The sequence below is a fragment of the Hippocampus bargibanti genome, linkage group LG09 (assembly GCF_051943395.1).
Source record: "Hippocampus bargibanti isolate YZ-2025 linkage group LG09, ASM5194339v1, whole genome shotgun sequence".
Classification (NCBI taxonomy): Eukaryota; Metazoa; Chordata; class Actinopteri; order Syngnathiformes; family Syngnathidae; genus Hippocampus; species Hippocampus bargibanti.
In genome coordinates, this window is record NC_142742.1 from 11,427,736 (window position 1) to 11,446,357 (window position 18,622).

The following is an 18,622-nucleotide window of genomic DNA, read 5'->3' on the forward strand; positions in this document are numbered from 1 at the left end:
TCAGCAGAAATTGGAAACACGCAAGCCCATCTGCGAAAAATAAATTGCTCTACCAAGGTAAGAACAATTGACCTTGACGTGCGGTGGGATAAGTCAGCAGGTTATCTATTCGGCGGACCAAAAGGTAAGAAGAGTGAATCGTTTACAGATGTTGAACTAGCTTGAGCTCATCAATATCATCATATACCTCATTCACAATGTGACGCCTGACAATGTGCAGACACGTACCCACTCCAGTGACAGGGTTTTTGTCATTTTCAATCAAATTGCAGCATCCACAGAATATTGAGTATTAGGACTACATAAACATGTAGCTTAAGAAACCTTAGACTCACTTCTTTCATGAGAAAAAAAGAGTTATTTCCTAAATTATATGGGTCTGGCATCATATGAACTAGAAATGAGGGCGGCTGTCCAAAATACAATGCAATACATACATATTGGCTTACATAGTGCTTGAAGAAAAGCTGAAGCTGTAACAAAACCCTAAAATGAAAAAAGGAATGCTGCACCCTCCTGGAATGCAAAAAACATTGCTCGCGGTTTATCGGCACCCCGCAAGCAAAACCAAAACCCGAACAAATTCAAGAATGGCGCTCCACGTTACATTTTAATTCCCGAATACATTCGGAAATGGCAGCGAATGAGTTAATTGCACTATATTCGGTCTCTTGAAACGATTGCGCATTTTTTCAGGATCGATCAATTCCATAAGACTCCTTTTGCTTGGGAAATGACATATAAATAAAGAAAAAGTGAGACCAACACAAAATTTCAGGGGCCAAAAATCTCTTATGCCTTTCCACTCTGTGTTTGTGTCTACATTAGCAGCTAACAGGCAAGATGGATGACAGCCACAATGCACGCTTCATCTTATTAATAATCGTGTGCATGCTGTGCACGCTTCAAAGTAATCACATGCTCCAAAGGTGCTTTTAAACGACCCCTGGCACCTCGTGTTAGCGCTACTTGTCGGCCATGAGGCCAATATATGTTACCCTGCCTATTCGAGTCACACAATTGGACACACTGTTTGTGGCTCGCCGTAAAGGATAGTCGTCATAAAGGAAAAAGAAAAACAGAAAAACATTCATAAAAACGAACAAATTTCTCAGCTTTCATTGACCCACTTGACAAGTTGCTACTCGTATTTCCGTTGGTGGAGGCGCCTTCGCTGTACTGCGAGGAACTTGCAGCCGAAATGTATCACGGTAAATGGCCACGCGCACGCCTATAGGCACCATGCCACCAAATTACTTACTTGGTTATGTGTGGAATAGTGGTGAGGAGCCATAATGGCCACCCTGAGAGAAAAGAGCAGTTTCCGCTCGGCTGCTTTGGTCATACGATTTCAAGTGATACATTTATTACCAATGATGTGTTTTATTGTTGAAAAAAAAGCCTTAAAAATCTATCTCATTTCATGTTATTCCATTCCATTTTGTTTTATTTAATTTCAAGAAATAAATGGATGGCCATAAAGATAGAAAGTGGGTGATAATAATGGTGAGAATGACACTGTTTTGCGATGATGTTAACAATCATTGATGGCAAATTATGTAGTTGAGTATTATTGTCAAACAGAATATATATTGGATTAGCCTTTATTAGTCTCACAGTGGAGAAATTTACATATTCACAGCAGCAAAGTGATGAAAGTAAGAGGAAAGGAAAGGAGGAAATAAAAAAACAAAATACTGGACCTGCTCTAAAGCAGTGCTGTGTGCCCATTACTGGTGCAAAAAAAGCACAATCAGCCTAGAGCTGTCCGGCGATGACAGTCAAATGGCTCTGACATTCCTTCCAAATCAAAAACAGTGCTGGTATATTCGCGCTGCCGAAAAGGCGCAATTGCTCAGCAGGGTCTCCTCCTTGATGAATGGCATTGCCAAAAATGCTGAAAAACAATCCATATCCATTCCACACGACGCACAACAACTCAAGGTGACAAAAGAAAACAAAAAAACAACAAACAAAAAAAAAAAGAACTGACGGCTGCCTCCTCGGGGGCCATCTTGGACTTATATTATGGACAATATTATAAATCTATGGTGTGACAATTCCTTCCACAAATCTCCGAGAACATCCTCGCAGATAAGTGGCGTGGTGTTGTTGTCATTGTGTCTGAATGTCAAAATAAATAAATTTATTGTAATTTCATTCAATGACTTTAGAAAATTAATCATTTACAGATTTTTATGTTTGACTGATATTGTGTTCCTGCATCCTCACTCTGTTCTTTCTCTGATGTAAAAAATCCCTCTGTGAGTTCACCGGGAACTTACTGGAGCAAGAAAAAAATATGAGAGACAAAACACACAATTGACTGCAAGCCCCACTTAGGGGTCAAGCTCACAGTTTCATTCCAAAGTGCTTTAAAATGCAGAGGGTAGACTCGTCACGCGACAGAGAAGACAGCGCGTCAAGAACAAAGCTTGGGTTTGCCCTTTCTCACACAATGCAAAATAGATTTCGAGTGATGCTAGAAGTTAAAATGAGGGTAGAACAGTGTGGAAAAAACTTCCTGGTGGGTGAGCTTTGTTGGTAGCTAACTGCACTGCTGCACTGTTCTTGCTATGTACTCATTCCGAGCTGCTACTATACAGTATGTGCCTATATGACGTCTTTGGAGAAAGATCAAAACAAAGCATCACACTTGGTGGAGAACCTGTAGGAATATCAATGAGTACTTTCCCTGCACCTTCAGACCCCATTTACATATTGGCTATTAACCTTTTGATATTAAGCATGAGAAGGTTCATTGAAACGGAAACTCGACGAGTTGTGTTTGTAATTTCTCAATTTCACATGCAATAACAACACCAAATGTCACAGCGGCTATTAGCATGAAATTTGCCTGACGTGGGCCTAATTCGGTATGCTTCACATCGGCCTCCAACCCTCCAGCTGGTTGTCAACGCGGATTTTTCATGCCGCCTGCAAACGTCCCACTGATGTCAGATGCTTTGACACAGGTTTGGTATTTGGAACAGCTTGGGGGTACGTTTTACCAAAGCCACACTTCTATTTACTCTTCATCATCCGATGCGTCAACACTGTTCAGCACCGTCAAGTGTTCCTTTCTTTGATTAAAAAATACATTGGTTCCTCCTCCGAGATCCTCACGTAACATTTTTTTTCTTTCTATCTTCCATCATTGTTACTTTTTCAAGGTTTTCTTTGTGTCAGCTTAAGTCCTAGAAACTAGTTGTCATGGTTACGTAAGTGCTCACTGTGCCACAAAGCCTACAAGACTCATGAAGCAGGGGGTGGGGGGGATGATCGATAAGGAGGGTCATGAAACGACTACTAATAGCATCGTCCGCTTTAATGTGACAAAATAATCACTGAAAGTTGAGCATACATGATATGAATAAAAGTACTAAGAGGCAAGCAACTTTCGATAGTGCAACCGCCAATATCTAACCTGTGTGAGTTCTCATCTAAAATAATTTTCACAAAATTCTCAAGTTTGTAGCAATACCAGATGGATCCTGTCACATATTTAAGAGTCAGAGCATATTTATATTTGATCTGTAACACTGATGTGTATTTGTATTTGATACACAATACATTTTGCTGGATTCATTTCTTATTTTCTGTTGTTATTGGATTGGATTGGATTGGATTGGATATGCCTTTATTAGTCTCACAGTGGAGAAATTTACATTTCACAGCAGCAAAGTGATGAAAATATAAATTATAATAAAATATAAAATATAAAATATATTATATTATTATATTATATTATATTTGTGGTTCTATGGTTATCACAGCCACAGATGAAAATGTATAGAACACTTTTATAGTTAATACTGAAATGTTCACGGTCCAACTTGAGTGTATTGTTGTGTTTAGCAGTCATTTTAGATGCACAAAACCTCTTGAATTTCAATGAAGACAGAAGTGATACTGTTTGGTCCCAGTGGCCCATGTACATCTCATCTTGTAGACTTGCCCCCCCTGGCTGCTTATCTGAAGTCAACAGTCTCAAGCCTGGGTCTTAAACTGGACAGTGAATTTAAACTTGACCGACAAATTGGTGCTGTTGTTAAATCCAGTTTTTTTTTCATCTTCGGCAGCTGGCTAAAATAAAACATCTCCTTTCTCATGAGCACCTTGAAGCAGTAATTCATGCCTTTGTCACTTCTCGGCTCGATGACTGTAATGTGCTTTACGTTTGAGTCTCCAGCTGGTCCAGAATGCTGCTGTTCGCCTCTTGACTGGTACTTGTAAGAGGGAGCACATAGCTCCTACTCTGGCATCCCCTCACTGGCTCCCTATACATTTTTGATATACTACTACTACTACTTGATCCAAGATGGCGCCGCGGATGGCAGCCTCGGTGACACGCTCCCTAGTATTGTTCCTGGTTTTGTCATTTTCATTTGTTTTTTGCGATCCTACGCGACTCAGTTACACGAGGGAAGAGTTACTGAGCATTGGGGAATCCACTCTTGGAATATTTTCACCGACACATCAAAATCTACAAGGTTTTTCGGGGCTGCTCGCGAGCGGCGTAGCAGCTCTGTACGGAGCTTTGAGACGCCGGCGTAGGAGGGAGAAGCGAGCCGGCGTTCTCGTCAAGCTTCGGCAGCGTGGATTTCGAACGCCGCTCCCATCGATCCACCTCGCTAATCTACCAAACAAGATGGATGAACTTCTGCTTCTCACAAAGACCAATAAAACGTTTGCCCGCTCTGCTGCGCTGTGCTTCACTGAGACTTGGCTCAGTGACCGGCATCCGGATTCCGCACTACACCTACCCGGATTCCGTCTCCTTCGGGCCGACCGTGATACGGAGCAATCGGGGAAATCCAAAGGCGGTGGACTATGCTTCTACATCAACGAAGAATGGTGCACCGATGTCACGATGCTCGACGCACACTGCAGCCCTGGTTTGGAATCGCTGTCTCTCAACTGCAAGCCATTCTACTCGCCACGTGAGTTCGCTTCCTTTATTCTCGTTGCCGTGTACATCGCGCCACAAGCTAATGCTAACGCGTGTATACAAACGCTAGCGGACCATGTAAACCATCTCGAACTAAAATATCCAGAATCACCCCTGATCATTTTGGGCGATTTTAATCAAACACGTTTAAACCGTGAACTTCCCAAATATAAGCAGCATATTGACTGTTTCACCAGAGGAGAAAACATTCTAGATCATTGTTACACAGCACTCAAAGGCGCATACCGGTCTGTTGCGCATGCAGCATTGGGTCTTTCTGACCACTATTTAATCCACTTAATTCCCACAAGCAAACAGAAACTCAAATGTGTAAAACCGGTAGTCAAGACAGTTAAAACATGGACAGATGAAGCAAAGTTATCGCTACAAGAATGCTTAGACTGCACTGATTGGAGCGTCTTTGAAACTTCAACGGGCACATTGGATGAATACACAGACACTGTAACATCATACATCAGTTTCTGTGAGGACATGTGTGTACCAACAAAGTCCTTCCGCTCATTCAACAACAACAAGCCATGGTTCACTCCCAAACTCAGGCAGCTTAGGAAAGAGAAAGAATCCGCATTTAAAAGCGGCGATCGAGCAGTTTACAAACTCGCCCGAAACAGGCTGACGAAGGAAATTAACATCGCAAAGAAAAGTTATGCGGAGAGGCTTAACAAACAGTTCTCCGCTAACGACTCTGCATCGGCGTGGAATGGCCTGAAAGCAATAACAAATTATCGTTTACCTTCCCCCCAAGCAGTGTACAACAATGGTATGGCTGATGAGTTAAATACATACTTTTGCCGATTTGAAAAGGACACCACCATTTCCCCGGTCTGCCCACCATTACCAGAAACTACCGTATCTCCGCCCTCTGCCCTACAGATCCACGAACTGGACGTTAGACGGCTCTTCAAGCAGCAAAAGATCAAGAAAGCTGCAGGACCTGACAGAGTGTCCCCCTCCTGCCTGAAAGTCTGCGCTGACCAGCTGGCTCCGGTCTTCACACAAATCTTCAACAGATCCCTGGAGCAGTGTGAAGTCCCATCCTGCTTGAAACAGTCTACTATCGTCCCAGTTCCAAAGAAACCAGCACCCTCGGGATTGAACGACTATAGACCTGTTGCTCTGACGTCTGTGGTCATGAAGTCCTTTGAACGCCTCGTGCTGAACCACCTAAAGAACATCACCGGACCTCTGCTAGATCCTCTTCAGTTTGCCTACCAGGCAAACAGGTCTGTGGCGGATGCAGTCAACATTGGACTGCATCACATCCTCGACCACCTTGACAACACAGGAACCTACGCAAGGATTCTGTTTGTGGACTACAGCTCTGCGTTCAAAACCATCATCCCAGAACTCCTCATCCCCAAACTTCTCCAGCTTGGTGTGTCCCCCACGATCTGCCAGTGGACCCTCAGCTTCCTGACAGGACGGACACAACAGGTCAGACTGGGAAATATATCATCCACAACACGAACCACGAGCACTGGAGCCCCGCAGGGATGCGTCCTCTCTCCATTGCTCTTCTCTCTCTACACGAACGACTGCACCTCAACGCACCCAGCTGTCAAATTCATAAAGTTCGCAGACGACACCACGGTCATCTGTCTCATCAAAGACGGCGACGAGTCTGCGTACCGACAACAAGTGGAGCAGCTGGAGCTCTGGTGCAGCCGTCACAACCTGGAGCTGAACACGCTCAAGACAGTTGAGATGATGGTGGACTTCAGGAAACATCCATCACCACAGCTACCCCTCACACTATCCAACTGCCTGGTGTCAACCGTTGAGACCTTCAAGTTCCTGGGAATCACAGTCTCCCAGGACATGAAGTGGGAGGTCAACACCAACTCTATCCTGAAAAAGGCCCAACAGAGAATGTACTTCCTGAGGCTGCTAAATAAGCATGGCCTGCCACAGGAGGTGCTGCAACATTTCTACACGGCTGTCATCGAATCCATCCTGTGTTCTTCCATCACCGTTTGGTTCGGGGCCGCCACAAAAATGGACAAAATCCGACTTCAACGGACAGTTAGGACGGCGGAAAAAATCATTGGCACCGCCCTACCCACTCTCGAGGACTTGCACACTGCAAGAATCCAAACTAGGGCGCGGAAAATCCTACTGGACCCTCCGCACCCTGCCCACCACCTTTTCCAGCTACTCCCCTCAGGCAGGCGCTACCGATCCATGCGCACCAAATCCAGCAGACATTTAAACAGCTTCTTCCCCCAAGCCATTAACTCTTTGAAGTCTTACGTCTGTGTAAGCTCTCAGTCGTACAGGAGTGGTCCATCGATGAGAAGGTTTCTTCAGCCGTCATCTGTACAAAAGTGAAGGTTTCGGACGTTTCGCCTCCTATCCAAGAGGCTTCGTCAGCGAACTAAAGTCTGACTGGTCGTATCGGCCCCATTTACATTAGGGATATATAAATGGGGCCGATACGACCAGTCAGACTTTAGTTCGCTGACGAAGCCTCTTGGATAGGAGGCGAAACGTCCGAAACCTTCACTCTTTGAAGTCTTTCAACAGTAGCCAAAATGGAACTGTGTAGTGCCACTTAGCAGTTTTTTTGGACAACGATACTAGTGCAGCGTGTTCTACCGGAAACAAATTCCTTGTGTGTTCTACATACTTGGCAATAAAGATGATTCTGATTCTGATTCTGATTTTAGAGTTCTTTTCAATATCTTATTATTTGTTTTTAAATTTTTAAACAGCCTTGGTCCTCCATACCTTTCAGAGCTCATCCAACCCTATAACCCTTCCCAGCGCCTCAGGTCTACTGACCAGCCATTATTGGATATGCCAAAAACTAAATGGAGGCTCAGAGTGGATCGAGCCTTTTCCTTTGCTGGTCCGACACTGTGGAATGACTTGCCACTGAATAAGCCTCCTCGCTGCGCATCTTTAAAACCCATCTCAAAACTCACTTGTGATCTTTGGCATTCGACTCAGCAAGATTCAGACTTGATCTTGGTTTTACTACATGGAGCTTTCTCCTATGTTTCTCACTGCTTTAATTCCTGTATAGCTGTCCATGTTAAGCGCTTTGTTATAGCATCAGCTATTGTTAAAGCGCTATATAAATCAATATGGATTCTATCGTACTGTAGTACTTCCTCTTGGGCAAAAATGCTTCGGTCACATCTTAGTCGTTCCTATTCATGACAGTTTTAGTTTAGTTTTAGAAGATGAAAATTAAAAAAAAGTTATTAGTCGAGTTTTAGTCAGTTTTAGTTAAAAATAGACAGGAAGACAGACTATGAAGGATTCATGCATTACACACAGGTAAAGTGGAAGCTACTCACTCACTGTTCTCTATCATGTTATCCTCATTGTCACAGCGATGATGATGCACATCGTCACTCCACAGTAATCATGGTCACTTTTGATGGGCTGCATTTCACTTTGACCTTATTCTCAGATTCCAATGACTTTATGTTCTCACTCCATTCTATTACTTGCACTAACCTCTCCTCCAGGTTTATTGGTCTGCCTCCATTTCACAAAGTCCTTTTTCTCCACTTTGGTCACCTCTGTTGGCCCATTGTCCTTCACTTGCTTCTTATCACAGCTGCACACATCAGCTTTGCTTTCCTCCCAGATCTTCCATCCCCGATGAAATGTGCCCTGACCGCCGGGGATATTACACACTGGATAGCACGATTCATTTCTCATCTTCTCTCTCTACCTGCACACCTCCCCCTCCTCCTCCTCATTGAACAGAATACCGGAATCCCTCCAGGGCCAGGACGTGAGCATTTCATCCAGCTGTGGTCTTGTATTATAAGCGGCGCTGGATATAATTCCTCGTGTGAGCCCCATTTCAGGTTCCTATGCGACGCCACGGGGCCACTTATTTCCGAATCATCAAACATCTTGTCACCTAAGCGTCTCAATCAGAGCTTCTTCGGTAGAAATTTCCCCAGTGTGACAATTAATGTCATCTCCAGAATGACAGCTTCAGTGTTTCCTTTCACCTTTCTGCTCATTGTGTATTTTATCAGGTTATCAGTGTGCGTGCTTGCATAATATGTAAGGTTGACATAGATTCAAACAAACATCTTACAAGTTTATGCCATTTTGATTCAATTTTGTTTTAGAGCCTGTCTGTGTTTTTCTATGCAGCGCACACTCAATGTGTTGACATCATTGTCCATCTGTGTTAATAGAGGTTGCCAGGCAATCCTGTCCCGCAGTCCATCCAAATGTCCGCCATCCATGCCAACTGCATGTATCATCCCAAACTCGTTCAGAGTTCTACTTCTCTTTACAAAAGGCTCACACAAAACGATGATTGGGCCTAATTTTAATCTTCTTTTCATTTGAAGAATTTCTCTCCCAATTATAGTCAACAAAAATGAGATTGTCAGATGTCTCGAATAGTGTGAACCCCATCCATGGTTCCATGGACGCTGATCATGATTGAAAACGATACGGTTTTATCCAAAGAGACACTTTGGTGCCATTGTGTTTCGGAGGCCTGCGGTGTTTTTGTGATTCTGGAGTTTGAAATGTCCTGAAACGATTTGGACGACCAGCTCAAGTTCATTTCTCCTGAAACCGAGGATACAGTTGCACAGCTTAATCGAAGACCACCCAACATTTTTCTTTGTCCTTTCTCAATCTGAACGCAACCCCCTACACCCTCCATACTGACTGCCAGGGTTATTATCTCCCATTCTACAGAGCACAGACACAGATCGCATACAGGTGCAAGTTCTAATATTCACGTGTGCATATTTTTTAAAATGAATTTTAGACATGTACTCTGTCTTTCCAGGGCTATGTTTCTGTCTATCCAAGATTGGTTCGACTCCAACATTATATCCAATTTCAGTAAAGTCTCGTTATATCGATATTCAAGGGAGTCCGAAAAAATATCGATATAACCGGGACTATCGATATATCCGACCCTGTTTGCATGTAATTTTCTCCGTGCGTGCATAGAAATAGTATCGATATAACCGGGACTATCGATATATCCGATATCGATATAACGAGACTTTACTGTACATACATTAAAAGATACATTGCGACAGCAAACCCTTTCACATGCACATGTGCATGTCTCCTAGTTTTTTAAATCAAAAATTCAGAAATAATCAAAGGCAAATTAGTAGGAACACTTTCTCGGAAAGAAATCATACCCCTGATACATCTATTCCCTACCCTTCCTCAAAAAACACCATGAACCACCAATCATGCACTGCCACTTTGCTTGAGTCTTGTAATATAAAAACCTCTGTATGGAGTATGATATTTGCATAATTGTTTCTTTTCAAAATAAACGGACTGGCAGCATACTGGAAGTGAACCTTAAGCACGACATTCAATCCACTTTGCTTTCTTGTGGCCTTCCAGCCAGCAGAAACATTTATAAGATATTAAATTGCTTCCCACTTCCTGATGGTTATCCATTGATACATGCTGGCACTTTTGATGCTTATCATCCACTTAACAGGCTGCCTGGCCAGGCAAGGCCTTTTACCGCATGGGAGCTGATGAATCACACAGCGACTACTCTTATGAACAGATTTTCATAACAGATAACGACAGATTAGGTCATTAGGACAATCCTCATGTGCTAAGAAAAGCAGTTAAGGTGTTGATATTTACACTCTAATGCCAACTCTCACTGACTCTACGGTACATTTTGCCAAAGATAAGTGGTTCTATTATTATAGCTTCATTAGACAATTATAACGCTCTCACCTTCTGAAAATTGGACAACTGTGACTTCTCTGCTATGCCAGGATGCTGTCTCAGACCAACAGCATGTAAACAATTATGATTAAGATGATATCAAGGTGTGAGGTTTGCACCCACAAGCCTTAGACAGTTCAGAGGACTGTTCATCTACAAAACAAAACAAAAGAAAAAAATCAGATTTTTCTCACCAAAAATGAATAATAAAAACTGTCAGAGATATGACAGTCAGACACCGTGGACAGAGATTCGGAACCAGAAAGATTGTCCCTACTGCCGGCAGGAGACGCAGTCATCAATGACATACGTCTGAATTCTGCGCCCCTCTGCCAAGCTATTTATTGAGAGTATATGTAAATTAAAGTGATACATTAGTAAAACATAGTTTTCTTGATTAGTATACCACACCTCTGGACGTTCTGGGCACCACAGATGTATGCAATAAAACATAGACACTCTAATTGGTTGTCCCCTCCATGAACCGATGAGTCTGTAACCTGGCGCCTGTGCAGGATGTTCAAGCCGTAAATAACTTTGGTGATAAAGGAGTATCCCAAGCCCCAAATTCTGTGCAAGGCCGGACCTCCTCGATGGAGCCGACAGTTCACCCTGCCGTGTCTGTTTCACTCAGATTTACTGTGGCCATCTGCGCTTTGGCTGTGGGCCTATTGTTGAGTTGACCAACTAAGCATGGCACTTTTAAACATGATAACTTCTTATTCTTTATCACAAACAAAAAAAAAAACATTTGTGTAAAATATGTTTTAAAAAAACATCTATGGAAATCCCAGGCCCAGCAACAACAACAACAACAACAACAAAAATTATTGGGGGCTTCGACTGGTAAAATCAAGCACCTCACAATTTTGAGGTTGTGGTTTTGATTCTTGGTTATTTATGTTCTATTTGTGTGGGTCTTTTCCAAGTTGTCCAGTTTACTCTGGCATTTTAAAGACATGCATGCAATGATGATCAAAGACTCATGCCACTTCATGAGAACATGAGTGCGACTTGCCGTTTGCCTTTAGGTGCCCTGGCTGGAGACGATACGGTTTTATCCAAAGAGACACTTTGGTGCCATTGTGTTTCGGAGGCCTGCGGTGTTTTTGTGATTCTGGAGTTTGAAATGTCCTGAAACGATTTGGACGACCAGCTCAAGTTCATTTCTCCTGAAACCGAGGATACAGTTGCACAGCTTAATCGAAGACCACCCAACATTTTTCTTTGTCCTTTCTCAATCTGAACGCAACCCCCTACACCCTCCATACTGACTGCCAGGGTTATTATCTCCCATTCTACAGAGCACAGACACAGATCGCATACAGGTGCAAGTTCTAATATTCACGTGTGCATATTTTTTAAAATGAATTTTAGACATGTACTCTGTCTTTCCAGGGCTATGTTTCTGTCTATCCAAGATTGGTTCGACTCCAACATTATATCCAATTTCAGTAAAGTCTCGTTATATCGATATTCAAGGGAGTCCGAAAAAATATCGATATAACCGGGACTATCGATATATCCGACCCTGTTTGCATGTAATTTTCTCCGTGCGTGCATAGAAATAGTATCGATATAACCGGGACTATCGATATATCCGATATCGATATAACGAGACTTTACTGTACATACATTAAAAGATACATTGCGACAGCAAACCCTTTCACATGCACATGTGCATGTCTCCTAGTTTTTTAAATCAAAAATTCAGAAATAATCAAAGGCAAATTAGTAGGAACACTTTCTCGGAAAGAAATCATACCCCTGATACATCTATTCCCTACCCTTCCTCAAAAAACACCATGAACCACCAATCATGCACTGCCACTTTGCTTGAGTCTTGTAATATAAAAACCTCTGTATGGAGTATGATATTTGCATAATTGTTTCTTTTCAAAATAAACGGACTGGCAGCATACTGGAAGTGAACCTTAAGCACGACATTCAATCCACTTTGCTTTCTTGTGGCCTTCCAGCCAGCAGAAACATTTATAAGATATTAAATTGCTTCCCACTTCCTGATGGTTATCCATTGATACATGCTGGCACTTTTGATGCTTATCATCCACTTAACAGGCTGCCTGGCCAGGCAAGGCCTTTTACCGCATGGGAGCTGATGAATCACACAGCGACTACTCTTATGAACAGATTTTCATAACAGATAACGACAGATTAGGTCATTAGGACAATCCTCATGTGCTAAGAAAAGCAGTTAAGGTGTTGATATTTACACTCTAATGCCAACTCTCACTGACTCTACGGTACATTTTGCCAAAGATAAGTGGTTCTATTATTATAGCTTCATTAGACAATTATAACGCTCTCACCTTCTGAAAATTGGACAACTGTGACTTCTCTGCTATGCCAGGATGCTGTCTCAGACCAACAGCATGTAAACAATTATGATTAAGATGATATCAAGGTGTGAGGTTTGCACCCACAAGCCTTAGACAGTTCAGAGGACTGTTCATCTACAAAACAAAACAAAAGAAAAAAATCAGATTTTTCTCACCAAAAATGAATAATAAAAACTGTCAGAGATATGACAGTCAGACACCGTGGACAGAGATTCGGAACCAGAAAGATTGTCCCTACTGCCGGCAGGAGACGCAGTCATCAATGACATACGTCTGAATTCTGCGCCCCTCTGCCAAGCTATTTATTGAGAGTATATGTAAATTAAAGTGATACATTAGTAAAACATAGTTTTCTTGATTAGTATACCACACCTCTGGACGTTCTGGGCACCACAGATGTATGCAATAAAACATAGACACTCTAATTGGTTGTCCCCTCCATGAACCGATGAGTCTGTAACCTGGCGCCTGTGCAGGATGTTCAAGCCGTAAATAACTTTGGTGATAAAGGAGTATCCCAAGCCCCAAATTCTGTGCAAGGCCGGACCTCCTCGATGGAGCCGACAGTTCACCCTGCCGTGTCTGTTTCACTCAGATTTACTGTGGCCATCTGCGCTTTGGCTGTGGGCCTATTGTTGAGTTGACCAACTAAGCATGGCACTTTTAAACATGATAACTTCTTATTCTTTATCACAAACAAAAAAAAAAACATTTGTGTAAAATATGTTTTAAAAAAACATCTATGGAAATCCCAGGCCCAGCAACAACAACAACAACAACAACAAAAATTATTGGGGGCTTCGACTGGTAAAATCAAGCACCTCACAATTTTGAGGTTGTGGTTTTGATTCTTGGTTATTTATGTTCTATTTGTGTGGGTCTTTTCCAAGTTGTCCAGTTTACTCTGGCATTTTAAAGACATGCATGCAATGATGATCAAAGACTCATGCCACTTCATGAGAACATGAGTGCGACTTGCCGTTTGCCTTTAGGTGCCCTGGCTGGAGACCAGTTTAGGGTGAACTTTGCCTCTCACCCCAAGACATCTGAGAGAGCACATTCGTGACCCTTGTGAGGATAAGTTGTACAAAGCGTTGGATGGATGGATGGATGGATAATGACAACAAAAAGAATAATATTAATTACAATCATCACTCTGAGTTAGGGGTCTCAAACTCGCGGTCCGCGGGCCAACTGCGGCCCCCGAAATATTTTTTGCGGCCCTTCTTGATATGAAAAAATAATGTTAGTGCGGCCCGCATGATTGATATGAAGAAACTTGTGTGTGGAGCTGAACAAACCGCTGAACAACCATGGAACAAACCACCAATTTGGAGCTACAGAGGGAATTTAATCACAGATTTACAGACTTCAAGACGCATAAAGCCACATTTCAAATTTTTGCGGACCCATTCTCTTTTGATGTGCAAGATGCCCCTCCTCTGTTCCAAATGGAGCTCTGTGACCTACAGTGTAACTCTGCACTCAAAGCCAAGTTCAGGGATGTGAATGGAGAAGCAGACAAGCTTGGGCAATTTTTGAGAGAGTTAACCCCCAGCTTCCCTGAACTTTCCCGAATGTTCAAGCGGGCCATGTGTCTTTTTGGGAGTACATACTTATGTGAGAAGCTCTTCTCCACCTTGAACTTCAATAAGTCCAAGTACAGGTCCAGACTTACTGATGAGCATCTTCAAGCCCTACTCAGTCTCCACTGCCTCCTCCCTCAAGCCAAATGTGGCTCGACTTTGTGAAAAACATTCAATGCATTTTAAGAAATCTTACACTCTCTTGTGAAAACTTTATTAAAACAATTAGTTTTCCTGTGTTTTTTTCAGTCGTTTGTATCTGCCTTATGATCATTATAATTATTTTATTTATTTATTACTGGTTAATTTATTTGTTATTCATTTTTCCATTTATTCATTTCATTAATTTTTTTGTGTGTTAAAAATAAAGATTTTGAGAACATTGGAATGTTTTATCTGTGCTTCTCTTGGAGAAATCCTGATGCGGCCCAGCCTCACCCAGACTCTGCCTCCAGCGGCCCCTGGGTAAATTGAGTTTGAGACCCCTGCTCTGAGTCATTGTTGTGAGTGCTGTCTCGAACTTTGAAACTTAGAATGCTGAGGCTGACACCATTCCACCATGCAGCTAAAATGAATTCAATCCAATTTGTTTAAATGTGTAACTCTGGTCTAATATTTCCACATGACTGTGGCAACAAGTAAATACAAGGAAATCAATCGCACAAACTTCACCCAAAGTGCCCAAAGGTGTACCACCATCATTCTTCCCTGCCTACCATGTATTCAATTGTTCTCGGTGTGGAAGAATGCACGTAAGACGTACTGTGCATCGAGTTGCAAGATAATTTCTCCTTTGGGATAAATATAGTACAACAAATGGAATAAAATCCAAATGCAAAGCTACAGATGAGGGATGTGGGCACTGAGAGGACAATAGTGCGTGGAGGCATTTGAAGCAGTGAAATAAGTTCTCGTGACAGATGGCAAGGGCCCCTTTCCCCCTACTGCATAATTTAAAGTGACCTCTGTAATTGCACTATGATTCAAGCCATCATCTGCATGAGAAGGTCAGGCTTGTCGCCAACACATTGTGCTTAAGCGTCACACTTAATAGTGCCGTAAACGTATTTCATTTATTCATCATCATTTATTATTATTATGCATAATTAATACTTTTTAGTTGTGTTGTGTTTATGCAAAGTTGATTTCATCACAAACGACGGTGCAGCATGACTTTTGCATTTCCACACGAAGTCTGTGAGTGAGTCGATATTGTTAATCCTTATCTTTGACTTTATTTTGACTTTTACCCTAATCCAGACAAATGAAGGTCACTGTCATGCACATAGTGAATAGCCCACCCGGAAAAATGATGATACATCAATCACCTGTAATCATGATCCCAACTAGTGGACTATTTGTGAACTTGTGAATTGTTACGGCCTTTTCTGAGATGGGTACAACAAACGTAGTAGTATGGTGCTAAACCCCTCTTTACTTTGCCCATCTCAATGCATCATGGACCAATCATTCATTGTGGACGTTAGATGCAGTGGGGACCGGCCACATGGCAGGTGAACCGAAATTGAACAATGTTTTACTTCACTGCGTGTCTTGTTGGGGTCAGCGCGGGTGCACTGGGACCTGTCTCCTACACGTGCGACAGCAAATGCACAGACAGCTTGTTACTGGGTCACTGAGTTCATTGCCACTTTTGCTGACATTTTGCCAAGTGGTGGAGTGGAGCTGGCACAAAAATGACAGGGTTTGACTTGACTGTTAAACGAAAAGGGTAGTCAAAATCGGCAATTCCAAAAAGAATGGACAGAGAAAAAACTCAGTTGTGCCCCTTTCAAGCAGAAGAAGATAAATGTGCTTAATATTCTGGGAGACACTAAAATTTGGAACGGCATCACATGTTAAAACCTCATTCACTGCCAGACGTGCAAAAATGTGTCCATTCCAGTGCCAGGGTTTTTTTTGGGGTCATTTTCACTCAAATTGCAGGACTCACAGAATATTGAGTTTTAAGACTACATAAACATTCAATGCATTTTAAGAAATCTTACACTCTCTTCTTTCATCATAAAAAAGTTAATTCCGAGGTTATATGGGTCTGGAGTATAATGAGGTGCAAGTGGGGGCAGCTGTACAAAACGCAAATGCTGCCCCTCGTGTGTGGGAAAACATTGCCAGAGGTCTGACCAGAGCTTTATTTGCACTGTCCCGCAAGAAAAAACAAAGCCCGACTAAATTTGGGAATGGCGCTCCGTGTCATATTTCCATATCAAATTCGGGAATGGCAGTGACTGAGTTAAAGACACAATAATTCCAAATTCAGTAATGAGAAAGAAAAAAGTCTATGCACTCATATTGTACTCTGATATTGCCATATGAGACTGCAAGTCGGTTTCTTGTCCCATTTATGACTCAAGAGTAAAAAGCATTGGAGTCCTCAAACAAGCACGACATGGACTTTTCTCAGATGCAGAAGCAATGAAACAATGCATGACTGATGTGACGTACACACTCGCTGAGGGAGAATATAAAGAGAAAGTCCTTTTTTAGCTGTCATTTCAGCTAAAAAAGCACTCCCAGTCTCCCCCTTTCTGATTCCGCAGCAACCAGATGCGCCAAAGTATTGTCTGGTGATCTATTTAAGCAGCTGTGTGATGGAATAAAAATGCAGAGTGCATTTGGATGAATCCACTGACATCGCAGTTCATGCTCAGTTAATGGTGTTACGGTTGAGGTTTCATGAGTTTATTTGCCGCGTTAAGTGGAAATGACATGTTATTTTGAATATATTTTCGGCATCATCGCATGTGATTGACCTCAGCAAATACACATTTGACTCAGTGGTGGGCTGTCAGGGCCTGCAAGGACTTTTTTGCTGGCCTAAAAATATCTGAATGACAGACTGATGTTAATTATATTTTGTCCATGAATTCTTATTAAATAATTTCAAATTGTCTTTCACCTTCCTTTCATTGCTTTTCCCCTGTTGCGCTGCTTCCAAATGGATCTTTTGGTATTTAAGAATTTAACCAATCATATTTCAGTCATCATTTGTTGCTCGGGTCAGAAAAATTCCCGGACTCCTTCATCATCAGTTCTGCAGGCCCTGGAGAATAAAACAAGTGTTGATGAATTTGGTGCTTTAACCAATCACATTTTGAGTTGGCCACCCAAGGCCTGTTTGCAGACGCTGGAAACATCAGAGTCTTCGCAAACTATGATTGGCTAGTCACATGATTGGCTCGTCAGTAGCCAATCATAGTATCACGAGCCATTAGCACTAGTTAGCACACTGTAGCGAGCTGTATAAGCAAATATATTTTTTAAAGTAAGAACATGAATGTGACAAGGACTAACCAATGCTGGTAAAACATGTTGGGGAGAATTCCTTTCAGTACAAATACACTATAAAACTGTAACCAATTCTGCCATTCTGACGCCTTCCAAAACTTCCTCTATTGAAGAGATCGTGGAACTCTTGTGATATTGCAAGGAGGCTTGATTAGTAACAGCTGTTGATCAAGTTCGTTTACTCTATTGCCAATATAATATGGCTTTTTGTGGTTATCACTGTCCAGCCACATGCTTGCTATTTGGCGAACCACTCCAAGGTGTACACTATGCATGTGATCAGGAGGCATACCAGATATGAAGTCAAAATGTGGAATATTTATCAGACATGTGGGTCCTTTAACACCCCTCACAGTTTTTTTGGTACATAAAGCCTCCTTTGCATCACATATGGCCGAAGTGCGGTCCCTCTTTGGAACATCTTTGTATGGGTACACCCTGACTGTGCTATTTCCTTTCTCAACTTGTTCACCAGGATGCAAGCAGAGGCTGCATCCATACTGGCCATTAAACTGGGTCATGTTTTGAAGTATGGGCCTAGCTACTGAATCACACATCATGAGAGCACCCACAACTTTACATTGTTCCAAAGTGCCATTGCTTGTTATCTGAAAGCCCTCGCTTGACAACTTTTGACACTCTGAAATGAATAGCTTTAAAAAAGTATTGACATTTGGCTTTTTAGCACCAAACCA